The sequence below is a fragment of the Pollicipes pollicipes genome, unplaced genomic scaffold (assembly GCF_011947565.3).
Source record: "Pollicipes pollicipes isolate AB1234 unplaced genomic scaffold, Ppol_2.1 Scaffold_7261;HRSCAF=8764_pilon_pilon_pilon, whole genome shotgun sequence".
NCBI classification, from domain to species: domain Eukaryota; kingdom Metazoa; phylum Arthropoda; class Thecostraca; order Pollicipedomorpha; family Pollicipedidae; genus Pollicipes; species Pollicipes pollicipes.
The window spans coordinates 57109770-57123312 of NW_023597054.1; positions in this window are offsets into that span (position 1 = coordinate 57109770).

Below are 13543 nucleotides of genomic sequence, written 5' to 3' on the forward strand. Positions count from 1 at the left end.
GGCCGAGGCAAAATTAGTTGACACGATTTGACGCAGGTAGAATCACGGATGACCTATCACTGTCGCTTATACCGTTTTTTTTTTAGTCACTTATCTGACAGTTTAATATCCCCATAGTCACGATTACGCGACAAATACACTCACCACCGCGTAGGGAAACACGGGGTAACTTTTATCTGAGCAGCCCTGTACTTTGAAAGCTGCCTTACCTTGCAGTCAAATGTTTGTTACCCCAATTTCGCTGTTGTCACGTGCAGAATTAGTCAAACGTTTACAGACTGGCCCACCATATGAAGGAGTCGCATAACAAACACATTTGGTAGGTACAGGACACTATTTGAAACAAAAATAATATGGTTCTCATAATGAAGTGCTCAGGTACTTTCTGTTGCTGTACTCACTTATGATTAATATAAATTTCCTGCATTTCTTTGGCCCAGTGTTCTCTTTTCGCGCATATGCACTGAGGGGCCTCAGAGGGGTATTGGGCGTAGGAGGGCACTCAAGTCAGCACGAGAAGGGGTTGGGCCTTACAGAAGGAAAGTGACACCCCCGGTCATCACTTACCGGTGACATTATCTCTACCGTAACAGCCTTTATGTGACATTAGCACCACGCGATTTAGCTTAAAACGTGATGTTATCTTCACGCTTACAAAGCTTATAATCGTTATTAGGTCCACTGCAAAAACCCATAGAACCTTTACTGATAAGCGGTGTCGCTTTTATTGCCGACGACCATGCGCGACATTTGTGATGTACAATACAGGTCATGCTTCGCAAAGTACGTCCGTTAGCACTTCCACTTGTACTTTAAGCCTGATCAAAATCCAGGAGGGCCTGAACACATCGGAGCACTTGGATGGGCGACATCGAACTAGAATAGCTCACTCCGTGGTGTCGATACATCGTTGCTAAAGGAAATATTGCGATTGCCAGAAGTACGACAAACATAGTTCTACGCAGCCATTTTTTACTGAAAATTATGTGCAACGTGCAACGCAGTGTGGTTGTGTTGTAAGACATGTCTAGACACTAAGCAAGGGAAAACAGCCAACCCTGCCCCAAAGTACATAAGACACGGCATATGCCCCGAATGTGATATACATGCTTAGTATGGATAAGAGGTAGATCGGGCCTCCGACTGAATATGAGACTTTGTCCCTGACGTGGCGTTCACTAAAACGCGACATCCCTCTATTGCAACGACAAATGCGGCGTTGGTTCTGCATGCCAAGTCTAAACCAAGCCTTCCTTCCATGTCATGCCCGTCGTTCTAATTCTGCGACCAAAACTAGGGCTTTTTCTCATGAACCAAGCACGACAAACGGATTAAAGAACGCAGCATGAAGACAAATATTTGTTTTGTTTCCACACCACGGGTTTTGAATTATAGCATTACCTAGTTGGGGTTTCATCCTAACCTGTAAATTGTTCCTACACCCCTGCTAAGTGTCCACTCATCTTGTACTCCACGGTTAAGCATTGGCAGTGAAAGTAATGCTGCGTGTGCGACAAGAGTGCGCAGGTTTTTGCAACAGAAGAAATGACAGAAATAAACTTTTGAAGCAAAACTTTTGTCACGTGCCAAATCAAAATAGTCCCGTAGGTTTTTGGTCACCGTAGCCTATTCAAGGTCAGCTAAGACTACTCACCAGCAATGAACACCAATGACCTTGTGCTGAGAAGAGATAGCTAGGCTTAAGGGTGATTGCTTGAGGAGGTTTGAGGGCACTTCAGACGCCGATCCTGAGTTTGACCTTGTTTGACCTTATTTGGCTAAAAGATGGAGACCTAGCGACCTCAAAGTTTCACACTACTGATTTTTATACAGGCCTACCTTTCCTGTGCATTTGATGTCTAGCGCCCGTAGTTTTTGAGGTATCAAATGGGTCCAATTACCCCCCCCCCCACACACACACACATACACACGCACACACACACACACGCACACACACACGCACACACGCACGCATGCACGCACACGCACTCAAACGCGGCGCCTTCAGCCGGCTACCCGGGCGCTCATTAACATATTCTGCAAGACTCGGAACACTGTTGATTTGGTTGAGCGTCAGCCGGATTCACGGAAGCGTGGGAACCGGAACATGAAACTGAATTGGGTGGAACTGAAGAGTAGAAATAGAGACAAGATCCATGCGACGCAGATGACTTCGAGTGATGGACGAAGGTTCGCGCCTTCGATTCATGAAGCAAGGCCCTCGCCACAACATCGGCTAGCGGGCTAGCAGCAGAATTGGAAATTGGATAAGCGCACCCAGTCTTGATGTAATGAACGTAACACAATTTTTGAAAGCACTAGGAATGCTGTATATGGGTACTAGGAGATGACTATGGTCATGGTGGAGGGTCCGGCAGACAATGGTGGTGCTGGTACCCAAGTGTTTCACACATGATTGATGCGCCCGGAAATGTCAGACAAGCTCCGCATGTTCACAACTTTATGTTGACACTAAACGAGACAAGTTTGCTATTGCTTGTTGATATCGGTCTATTAATGATCGGTACTTTAAGACGTTCAGACGGACAAACCTTAATTCGCGATCGTGCTATCGCGAATGCTCGGAAACGAGCATTCAACCGAGGTATTTGTTGGCTGCAGCTCTTGGCATGATTACATTGTAGAGCAAAATAGGCGCCCAGCACGTAAAGCCTACACCTATGAAGGCAACCGTAGTCGTTTATTATTATCTTCTTTGTTTGGCTCGTTAGCTGACCTTTCACATACTGAAACATTTAGCCATAAAAGTTCAGATTTCCCCCCCCCCCCCCCCCCGTTTACGACATGCGGCAGAGATCCGCAGCGATCAGTCTCTTCTGCGCGATGGCCGGGCCCGTTTCCGTCCCGATCACCGCGCCGATGAAACCCTGAACGTCACCTCGTCGACGGGTCGACGTCACCACGTCCGCATGCTATCACCAATGACGAAGCGGTGCTGTGTGGGCCGGCGACGCTCGTCGCTTCACGCCGTCGATACCAGGCAGGCTGGCGTCGTATCTGAACAGCTGGTTCGCAGAGGGGGAGGAGACATCGTCGTCGCTTCGCGGCTCACGTTGTAGCGCTTGGCGCGTCTTGCGTGGCGACAGCGCCTTCGCGCCGCTATCGTCTTCGCCGGCAAATGACAGCATTCCAACATCCCATCACCGGGCGGGACACTCGCACAGCAAGGCCGGACGATCATCCCGAACGACTGGCGAACTCTCAGAACGTCGAGATCGGAACGGCGGTGACACTCGTATGGCTTGTGCTGCCGGCAGAGTGTGTCGTCGAATCAATGTTCAACGGGCTGGGGGACAATTTTCCGCAGACCATTAGCTGGACCAGCCCAGTTAAGCGAGGGGACTCATCGTCCGGTGGGCAGGACCATACAAAGGCAGCAGATCATATGCTGAAAGCCGTTCAATGCCGCTTCAGGCTCAGCGTGCGCGCAAAATCAGCTCAAATCATATCAGACACATGCCGGATAGTGTCCTGAACAATCACCCAGTACGCGGAAGAAAGTTTGTTTGGTTCTGGTACGACAAAACCTATTGATCTCTCGTCACCGACGAGTTGCTGAGTGTGTTCAGGTCGCGTCGTTACCAGCCCACGTAGCCAAAACCACTTATCAAGGCAAACCTTTTCTAGTTACCCCCCCCCCCCCCTCCCCCCCCCCATCACATCCCATCCCATCTCATCCTCCCTCCTATGCATCACCCGGTCACAGTGGAGCTGACCGGCCCGGGCAATAACACATCCGATGTCGACAGCCTCCTCCCAGCGGTGCGCGGTACCACCCTCCTGTGTGCCTGGCAGCCATCGGTGCGTCTTCCGTGGCACCGACGTCACTGGGTTGCATAAGATCGCCGCCAAGGCTCTCGATGCCTGGGTCGTTGCCCTGCACGCTTTGTTCCAAGCGTGCAGAGAGCACCCTGTGCGGTCCTTGAACCGCTGTTAGCTCTTCGTGCGACGTACACTGTGTGTTGCTTGAGCCACTGTTAGCTCTCCGTGCGGCGTATCCTTGTGTGGTGCGTGAGCCGCTGTTAGCTCTCCGAGCGGCGTCCACTATGTGTGTTGCTTTAGCCACTGTTAAGTTTCCGAGTGGTATACACTATGTGTGGTGCTTGAGCCGCTGTTAGCTTTTTGAGCGGCGTACACTTCGTGTGGTGCTTGAGCCGCTGTTAGGTCTCCGAGCGGCGTACACTACGTGTGGTGCTTGAGCCGCTGTTAGGTCTCCGAGCGGTGTACACTACGTGTGGTGCTTGAGCCGCTGTTAGCTCTCTGAGCGGCGTACACTACGTGTGGTGCTTGAGCCGCTGTTAGGTCTCCGAGCGGTGTACACTACGTGTGGTGCTTGAGCCGCTGTTAGCTCTCTGAGCGGCGTACACTTCGTGTGGTGCTTGAGCCGCTGTTAGGTCTCCGAGCGGCGTACGCTACGTGTGGTGCTTGAGCCGCTGTTAGGTCTCCGTGCGGCACACACCACGTGTGGCGCTTGAGCCGCTGTTAGCTCTCTGAGCGGCGTACACTTCGTGTGGTGCTTGCAGCTGGTGCCTATCGCGAAAGTGCTCTGATATTGGTGTTCCGGTTTTTTTTCTTAATGAATATGTACGGTGAAAATATTCAAGTGACCAACGCAATGAACCATTGTCTCACCGCTACCATTGAAGCATAGAATGTCTTTAGGAATCAATACTTTGAGCATCTGGTGAACAAAATGTTAGGTTCTAGTTAACAGCGCTTATCTTGTCTAAGCTCATCGATCAAGCTTGTCTTTCTTTCCAGCAAGGTCAACCAACAACTTTATTAGTTGACAACACAAAGGCACCGAAGTAGGTAACATACTTGAGTTAATATAAGGCTAAAAGTACGGCAGTGTTGACGAAAAGAAGATTAAGGATCTGTGAGGGAGGGAGCTGAAGTGTATATTGAATCCTTAGCTCCGTAAGACATATTCAAAAGCCCCTCTCCCCACATAGCGGCATATAAAAAGAATGTCATTATGTCGTTTACATGCGTTGAACACAGATATATGATTCTACTCACAGTATGAAATGGCTTTTCAATGCCACCAACTAACTAGAAATACAAAGGTCCCATGCTTCAGCATATGAAACTTGATGGCATTTTATTGGACCTTACGGTGCAAAATGTAAGGAGCATTTTCAGGATATTAGATCCTGGTCAAAATAAAATTACAGCCATTATCGAGTTTCTGGTGTGTGAGGCCAATTGTATTCGGAGACGGTCCACCTGCTCGACCCATGGCCGGGAGACAGTTAGCTATCATTTCCACCCCTGGTTGTCCGCACGCGTCGCTGAAAAGACCAGCAGAAATGTTTTGCATGCTCAGCTGACGTGGACTTTACCTTGTCTAACTCGCATTACTTCACGCCTTGCCCCCCCCCCCCCTTCCCTTGCATCCCTGCCGCGTCAGCGCCGCTCAAAGGTTTACTTCCGACTAACTGACCCCGCAGATTCCCGGCTGCGACCCGATCTTCGGAGTCGGCTGCCGAGCCCTGAAATACGAGGTCCCGCCGGGCTGTCGCCAGCGTCGGCGCCGCCCGTTGCCCTGGTGGCCGCGGGCCGAGGGATCGGATTCAGAAGGTGTGGTCAGCTCCGCAGGTTAGGGAGGCTCTGCTCACCAGCAAACGGAACGAGCATAAATGTCTTAGTTGCTAGAAGGCCGCGGCAAAAACAAGAAGAGTTAATTTCGACCACATGTTTAAAAAATGTTTCACGAGACGGCGCAAGATCCCGGTGGCTCAGTTGTTAGTCCGTCCCGGTGGCTCAGTTGATTAGAGCGCCTGCCTTCCGATCCACCCACCCGTGGCTGGGTGGGTTCGAATCGCTTTAGGGCGCTCGCTATTTGCCCTTGACAGGTATGGCCTGCGGCCGGTGGCAGCGGTCGCGCTAAAGGTCACGTGACGTCAGAGGGCAGGACGGACCGTGCCGAGCATTGCGGCACGTTAAGCTTTCGCCACTGAATTCTGCCGTTGCCTGGGATTGCGCGATCGGATGGTAGGACTCAGGGCTCACACAACAAGCACTGCTTAGCGTGAGCGCTGATCCCGGAAATCCATCCATTCAAAGAGTTTGGATCAAATTTATTTTTTTTAAAGATGAGCACACGTTTCTTGTAAAAATTTTCGAACCTTGTAAATTTCTTCGAAAATTGTAAGTTTTCAATCGCTTGCGTCTCTCTTAAAAATGATGCCAAATGCTGGGGAAAACATTTGAAAAAGTGTCTGTATTCGGTGATCACATGAAGCCTCGGTCGGACCACCACACACACAACGGCGAACTGCCGCACGCAACTCCGACGGGGAGACTCACCCTACGCGCCCGAGCAGCAACTCTTATACTCCTTCCAAGTCTCATACCTGCAACACGATCTGCGTGCGACTGGCCGGCGCCACCGTCACACATCCCTGTCGGCGTGCCTACGGGGTAACGCACCGCCTCGAGCCGTGACTGTTCTCCTCACTCAGACATGAATCATCGCCCCACTCGGCTTATATGTTAACACACTGTCCTGGGGCATGGTCTACCGCTGCAGTGTCTTCCAAAACTGTCCAGAAGTGTGTATGTAGCCCTAATGGAGATAAACTGTGAAGCATGCATGAAGTAAAAACAGGCCCTGTTTGCAAAGAACTGCAATGATACGAACAGCATAAAATAAGGTCCATCCTAAATATCAAGTGCCCTGACAGAAACCCTACCTTCTGGCCTGACCTGACGTCTTGATAATGCGCCCCCTTCAAAAAACGCAAGAGCTCCTGCTTAAAGCAACGATGCTTTTTGAAAGAGGACCTGAACCTTCCATGCTTTCCTCAACTGTCCCCTGTTGAGGACAAAGGGGACGCCATGGGAAGCGTCATCGTAAGGGACCAGGTCATGGAGAAAACTAGCTGGATCGGGTCCCAGCGCGAGTGAGGCTGACAGCCAACAACGGTTTTTCTGTTTTACATTGGGTTCGTCCAGCATCACACATCAGCGCCCCTTCCAACGCAGCGAGTCCGGCACATATTGAAATAACTGAACATCACAAAAGCGGTTAGGCTGCAGTCTAGAGGTGGGACAGCCCTCTCCAACTCCTTCGAGTGCTGGCGTTCAGGTCGGCACCAGGTCAGTGACTGGCCAGCTCGAAAAACAGCATGCATGCGTCGTAGATGTTGGCGCGGTGCATATGGACGGGCTGGGCTCTGGAGTCGTTGTACTCATACCAGACTCCCAAATAGGGCCGTTTGCAGTGGGTCGTGTCGTGGCCGGAGTGCGCCACGCCGTGTGTGACGCCGTACAGGTTGTTTTTCCAGTCTTCCGGTACGACAGAGTGTGGTGACAGGTCGAGACCACTGGCGAGGTCTACATTGGTCTACAGCTTATCTCTGTATTTCCAGTCTCCCGGTACGACAGAGTGTGGTGACAGGTCGAGACCACTGGCGAGGTCTACATTGGTCTACAGCTTATCTCTGTATTTCCAGTCTCCCGGTACGACAGAGTGTGGTGACACGTCGAGACCACTGGCGAGGTCTACTGTGGTCTACAGTGGTCTACAGCTTATCACTGTATTGAACGTGCTGCGGAAGAACCGTTACAGATGCTCTACGGGAACGTGTGGAAGCCCGTGGATCACGAAATTCCTTGGAACACTTTTGACGCTTCTAGACATGGATCACGTCGCCTTGCCTTCTCTGCCACGCATCTCTTCCTTGATACAAATGTTAAATCGGTTGTTGCGGTCGTACCTGGCCCGTCAGGGATGGGATCGTCAGGCCCAGGTCCCAGAGCGGGCCAAACGTCACGGACGCGTGACCACTCAACGTGCATCGTAGCGTGGACTTCGCTGTCCGACAAACAGGTCAACGAACTTCGTGCTCTTCAGGAACAGGAAACGCTTCCAGGCCACCAGCGGTTTCTGGCTTCCACTGAGACTGTCATCAGTGCGGGTGGTTGTCGGCTTGGGTTGGTTGTTGATGAGACTCACGTCCTGTGCAGGCTCCATAAAGTATAATATGATATACAACAGTACGGGGGCGTGCCTTCACGGCGCTAATCTTGCAAAGCAGCGCTGCCAACCGTCAAAACGCAATTTACCCCACGAATACATAGTCGAAATGACAATTCCGAATGTGTCAGGGGTTTAAGACTTACGCGTTAAGTGGAACCTCTCACTATACTGAGAACGAAGTCATCATTTCCAATGTAGATGTGAGCTTTAACGCTGATCTTATCTAAGAGACAGTGACTGTGCGAAAAACTTCACTTCACATCCGATCGTAAGCGTACACTCGCCAATTTGGGCGAGTTCCACCTCTAGCCTGAAACCGTATCAGAACTCTCCGGAGGGAGAAGTGTGGGTGGGACAGAGTGGGGACGTGGGACTGGCCAGTATGGCCCCCTCGGAAAGAGAGGACGTTATCCTGTTTTGGCATGGGAGGCTAGTTACGGCGCGTCTGCCAACGAAAAGTTGGGGAGCTCATTTGATATCCACTCGTTGTTACACGTGCCAAACTGTCCCTAGGATGTAGGTGGACGAACGTTCCTGTGCTCTGCGAAAAAAGGGGGCAGTGCGAGCAGTGCGCGCATTCTACGCCAGCGGTCACCGCCATATGTTGGTCTTCCCAGCCAGCTGAGTTCCATGTCACCATGCCGCTATCACCGCCACATGCTGGTCTTCCCAGCCAGCTGAGTTCCATGTCACCATGCCGCTATCACCGCCACATGTTGGTCTTCCCAGCCAGCTGAGTTCCATGTCACCATGCCGCTGTCACCGCCACGTGTTGGTCTTCCCAGCCAGCTTAGCACCATGTCACCATGTCACTATCACCGCCACATGCTGGTCTTCCTGGCCAGCTGAGCTCCATGTCACCATGACATTGTCACTGCCACATGCTGGTCTTCCCAGCCAGCTGAGTTCCATGTCACCATGTCACTATCACCGCCACGTGTTGGTCTTCCCAGCCAGCTTAGCACCATGTCACCATGTCACTATCACCGCCACATGCTGGTCTTCCTGGCCAGCTGAGCTCCATGTCACCATGTCAATATTACCGCCACATGTTGGTCTTCCCAGCCAGCTGAGTTCCATGTCACCATGTCAATATCACCGCCACATGTTGGTCTTCCTAGCCAGCTGAGCTCCATGTCACCATGACATTGTCACTGCCACATGCTGGTCTTCCTAGCCAGCTGAGTTCCATGTCACCATGCCGCTGTCGCCGTCACGTGTTGGTCTTTTTATCCAGCTGAGCTCCACGTCACCATGTCAATATCACCGCCACATGTCGGTCTTCCCAGTCAGCTGAGCTCCACGTCACCATATCAATATCACCGCCACATGTTGGTCTTCCCAGCCAGCTGAGTTTCATGTCACCATGTCACTATCACCGCCACATGTTGGTCTTCCTAGGCAGCTGAGTTCCATGTCACCATGCTGCTGTCACCGTCACGTGTTGGTCTTCCTATCCAGCTGAACCCCATGTCACCATGTCATTGTCACTGCCACACGCTGGTCTTTCCAGCCAGCTGAGCTCCATGCAGTGAAAGGGCGGGGGAGCACACTCGCCAATACTTTGCTCCATGGTCTGCTCAAGACAAAAAATTGTCGTCAACAGTGCTGCACTCTTGACCAAGAAGCACTAGTCCTTGAAAACCCGACCGACTTCTGGTTTATACTCATCTCAGTCCGTTAGTTCGCCCTAGGCGCTTGGAGACCGACAGAACGTTGTATGTTGAAACGCATTCTTTCCACTAGCATTAATTGAATGCATAGTTTGCCAGGTCAGAGTATGAACTATTGATATGTAATACATACAAACACAAAACACACCAACTGAGCTATCAACATTTTTTCATCTCCGGATCAGTACATGTCATCATTTCGGTGCGAGTGAGCCTTTGTCCACCTCGGACTATTCGGACCTGCAGCTACATATATATATATATATATATATATATATATATATATATATATATATATATATATATATATATATATATGTGTGTGTGTGTGTGTGTGTGTGTGTGTGTGTGTGTGTGTGTGTGTGTGTGTGTGTGTGTGTGTGTGTGTGTGTGTGTGTGTGTGTGTGTGTGTGTGTGTGTGTGTGTGTGTGTGTGTGTGTGTGTGTGTGTTGGCTTATTCTTGCTGTGGAGCCTTGACCCACTTAAAACAGTTTTTGAATTATCAGGATCGGCTCAGTGACTTGAACACTCCTTTCCCCATAGACGGGGCCTCAAAGAATCATGGGGAGAGGGGCAGAACCTGGAACCTGAAGGGAGAGCTGGAACCTGAACTGAAGGTCTATCCACATCTTGAGTTGTTCGCTATTTTGATTTTTAGTGTACTTCAGGTAATTGTGGCCAAATATTGGAAGCTTAGCCAAAAATGTGGCCCCAAGTCCGCTCCCAAGAGCTGCAATACGCCCAGTGTTCTGAGCCATTCTTATGAGGAACGACATCGATGCTTTGCGACATGTTCAGGGATTGACTGTAACGTGGCTATTCTACTCGTGTTGCTGCCAAAATACGTACAGATGCGGCACGTATGACAATTGCCCGTAGGATAACGTTCCTATGCCTAATGTTCGTCTGGACAATGCATGTTTGATATCAAGTTCGCTACAGCAACATTTCGTGACGTGAAATGTACGTGTAGATAAAGACCGTGTCGTAAAATGGTCGGAGGGAAACGGATGTAACGAAAATGTTCGTACTCGTAAAAGTTCGCTCGGAAAAAGCATCAGCAATTTTTTTGTACGCAGATGCTCGGACGCAGGCGTTAGTTAAGGAAAACGTTTGCCTGACAAAAGGACGCAACAAAAGGTTCGTATTTAGGTACATAATGTAAGTGTACAAGGTCTGTTCGCGAATTTTCGTCAGGGATGAACTTCGTTTGACAATAGTACGCACGTAAAACTCTGCATGCAGATGCGTGCTGTATGTTCGGAAAACAGATATGGGTCGTTCGTGCCGGACCTCAGATAAAGCATCGCTTCGGAGGCCACTACATCCAGCGCAGGGGACGGAGGTGGACAGCGGCAGTGACGTACTTTAGACCACATGCGGTTTGTAGTCCAACTCGTCATGGCATGGACTTAAACATCGTTCGGCAACCACCAAATGCGCCCATAGTAGGAGTAGTCAAGAATAGTCCTATGGAACGGAAGGGCCCGGAAAAAGGAAATACATGTAAAGTGTTCACAGTAAATCGCCTGCTGGCCGCCGTGTATGTTGTGTCACGACTTTCTGCCCTCCCCTACCCCTCTTGACAACGCCCGACCCAGCATTGCCCGGAGTATCACTTTTAAACTGTACACGGATAGGGCTTCATTTCCCATCCCAATTCCTTCCTGGATTATCTTCAGAAACCCCATTTCAATTAATTTCACTGTTTTACTTTTATGTGTTCCAGTTTTATATGGCTTGTATTCTTATGGCTTGTATTCCACATTTGCATGGGGTTTTGAACTGAATTAGCCATTTTGGAAACCTTTCGTGGCTGCTCATAATCCTGCCCTTCTTAAAAATACCAGAGCCGTGGTGCTCTGGTAGTCGATTTGTCCTGGAATACTCCCAATAGCAGCAAAACCTACCTTCCCGAAGTCCATTCTCCCCACGCATCGCCATTGGTTGAGAATGTTCAGCATTCTCGGTGAGTGTGGATGCACCCATGGGCCACCGTTCCTACACCCATGCTGCTTGCGAAATTTTGTTCACGTACTTTTGTAAAACCAACGTTATCCGTTACGAGCATTTGGAAACGTTCAGTTGCGCGCGAACGTGATGCATACGAAATTGTTTCTGTACAAACCATGCGAATATTTTCCATGCATATTTGGTATCGTATGAGCATTTGCTTGAAAGTTTTTGCGTAAAAACTTCTCGTACGTACTTCTGTCATATGAACTTACAACACTGCATGCATTGGCTTGCAAACAATTGCGCACTTTCTTAATGTGTAGCCACTTGTTTCCACGCGTGATTTTGTCCTAAAAGCATTATGCCTAATGCAACGTATAGATGACGCTACCATCCTACGGCTGCTCGCCTAAACAACCCAAATAGGTGGCGCTGTGTGTCAACCGGTCCGGCCAGCGAGTCTTTCCAGCTGCCCATGCTGGAGAGGCATTGCTCTGCATATTTCTTCTTGGAAATTCCGGTGCAAAACGCAGCAGGGTTAATTCCACTCCTTCTTCAGGCAGCGCCGCGTGGGCAGCCTTTTAATGATCCCCGATTCCGAGAACTCGATAATGCGTGTAAACGACGGAAACGATTCCAATGAGCGGTCTTTTAAGAAACAAGGAGAAGCAAGAGCGTCATTAATGTGGTTTCCGAGGCCTGAGCTCCCCCCCCCCCCTCCGCACCAGTGTTGCCTTGAGACCCCCCCTCCAATGCTCCTCTGAACCCCCTTAATACATATAAGCAAAGAGGGAGTACTGGGCAAAATTCATACAGAAGTCATTTTAACGCGCGCTCGGGCGGGGTTAAATTGACCTCCCCCCAAAGGGTTTTCCAGAATGGTTTCCGAACGGCCCGGCGTAGTCGCGCCAAATTTTTATAGTGATAGGCAATTGAGTAGTGGATCGTCCGACATAAACAAATTAGATGTAACTTGTAAGGTCGTTGACCTATGGCAGGTTAAACTCAGGCCATGGTTTCAGCGAAGGCAATTTCTAGCGAATCGTTCAATCTGATCCAACAACTGAGTGTTAGACGAGGCCATACATCTCTGAGACACTTTCTTAGGCAACATAGCAATAGAATGGGCAAATTACATTGACCTAGGGTCAGGTATGAAAGTCAGACCAAGGCCAAAACCAGCCTGTTTTATTACTCCAGGGCTTGGTGTATGGGGTATTTTCTGGCGCCAATTTCGAGTTTATTGATACCAGGAACCGCATTCATACACCTTTCATGGACTTCTTAGGTATCACAATAGGTCACTGACCTGAAATGACCCAGGTCAACACTTGTTTTTAGGAACCGACTGCCTAGTGTTATCTTAGTCGCTTGTTGAAATGGAAAACTCATTGCAGTCTTGCATGATTTTGGCCAGCCATGACATTCGTGATGTCAAACATGGTCACTGACCTTAAACGAGCATGTGACCTTGTGCTTAGAACAGTTATCTAGGCTCTAGGGGTTCTTTGGACACCGAACTGAAATTTCACCTTGTTTGAACTTATTTGACCCGAAGGTCATGATCCAAGAACCTCTAACTTTGACGTAAGTGAGTTTACGTACAGGTCAACAACAACACACCCTGTGAATTTGGTGTCTCGAGCGCTCTTAGTTGCTGGGATCTCAGAGGGGTCAAATTGACCCCCCTCACTCGAACGAAGGATATCCAACCAGCGACCCGGGCGCGTGTTGACCACTGGTATACTAGGTTGTAGGTGTCTAAACACACCACTTTAGCAGCAAGTTAGTTTTTTTACCAAACAGCATCTTGTAGGCACCTGATGTTTTTGTCATGCCAACTCATTTGCAAATGATAACTGCCTGAAGTGGGAACATAAGCAATTGACTGCAATATGAGCAGCTA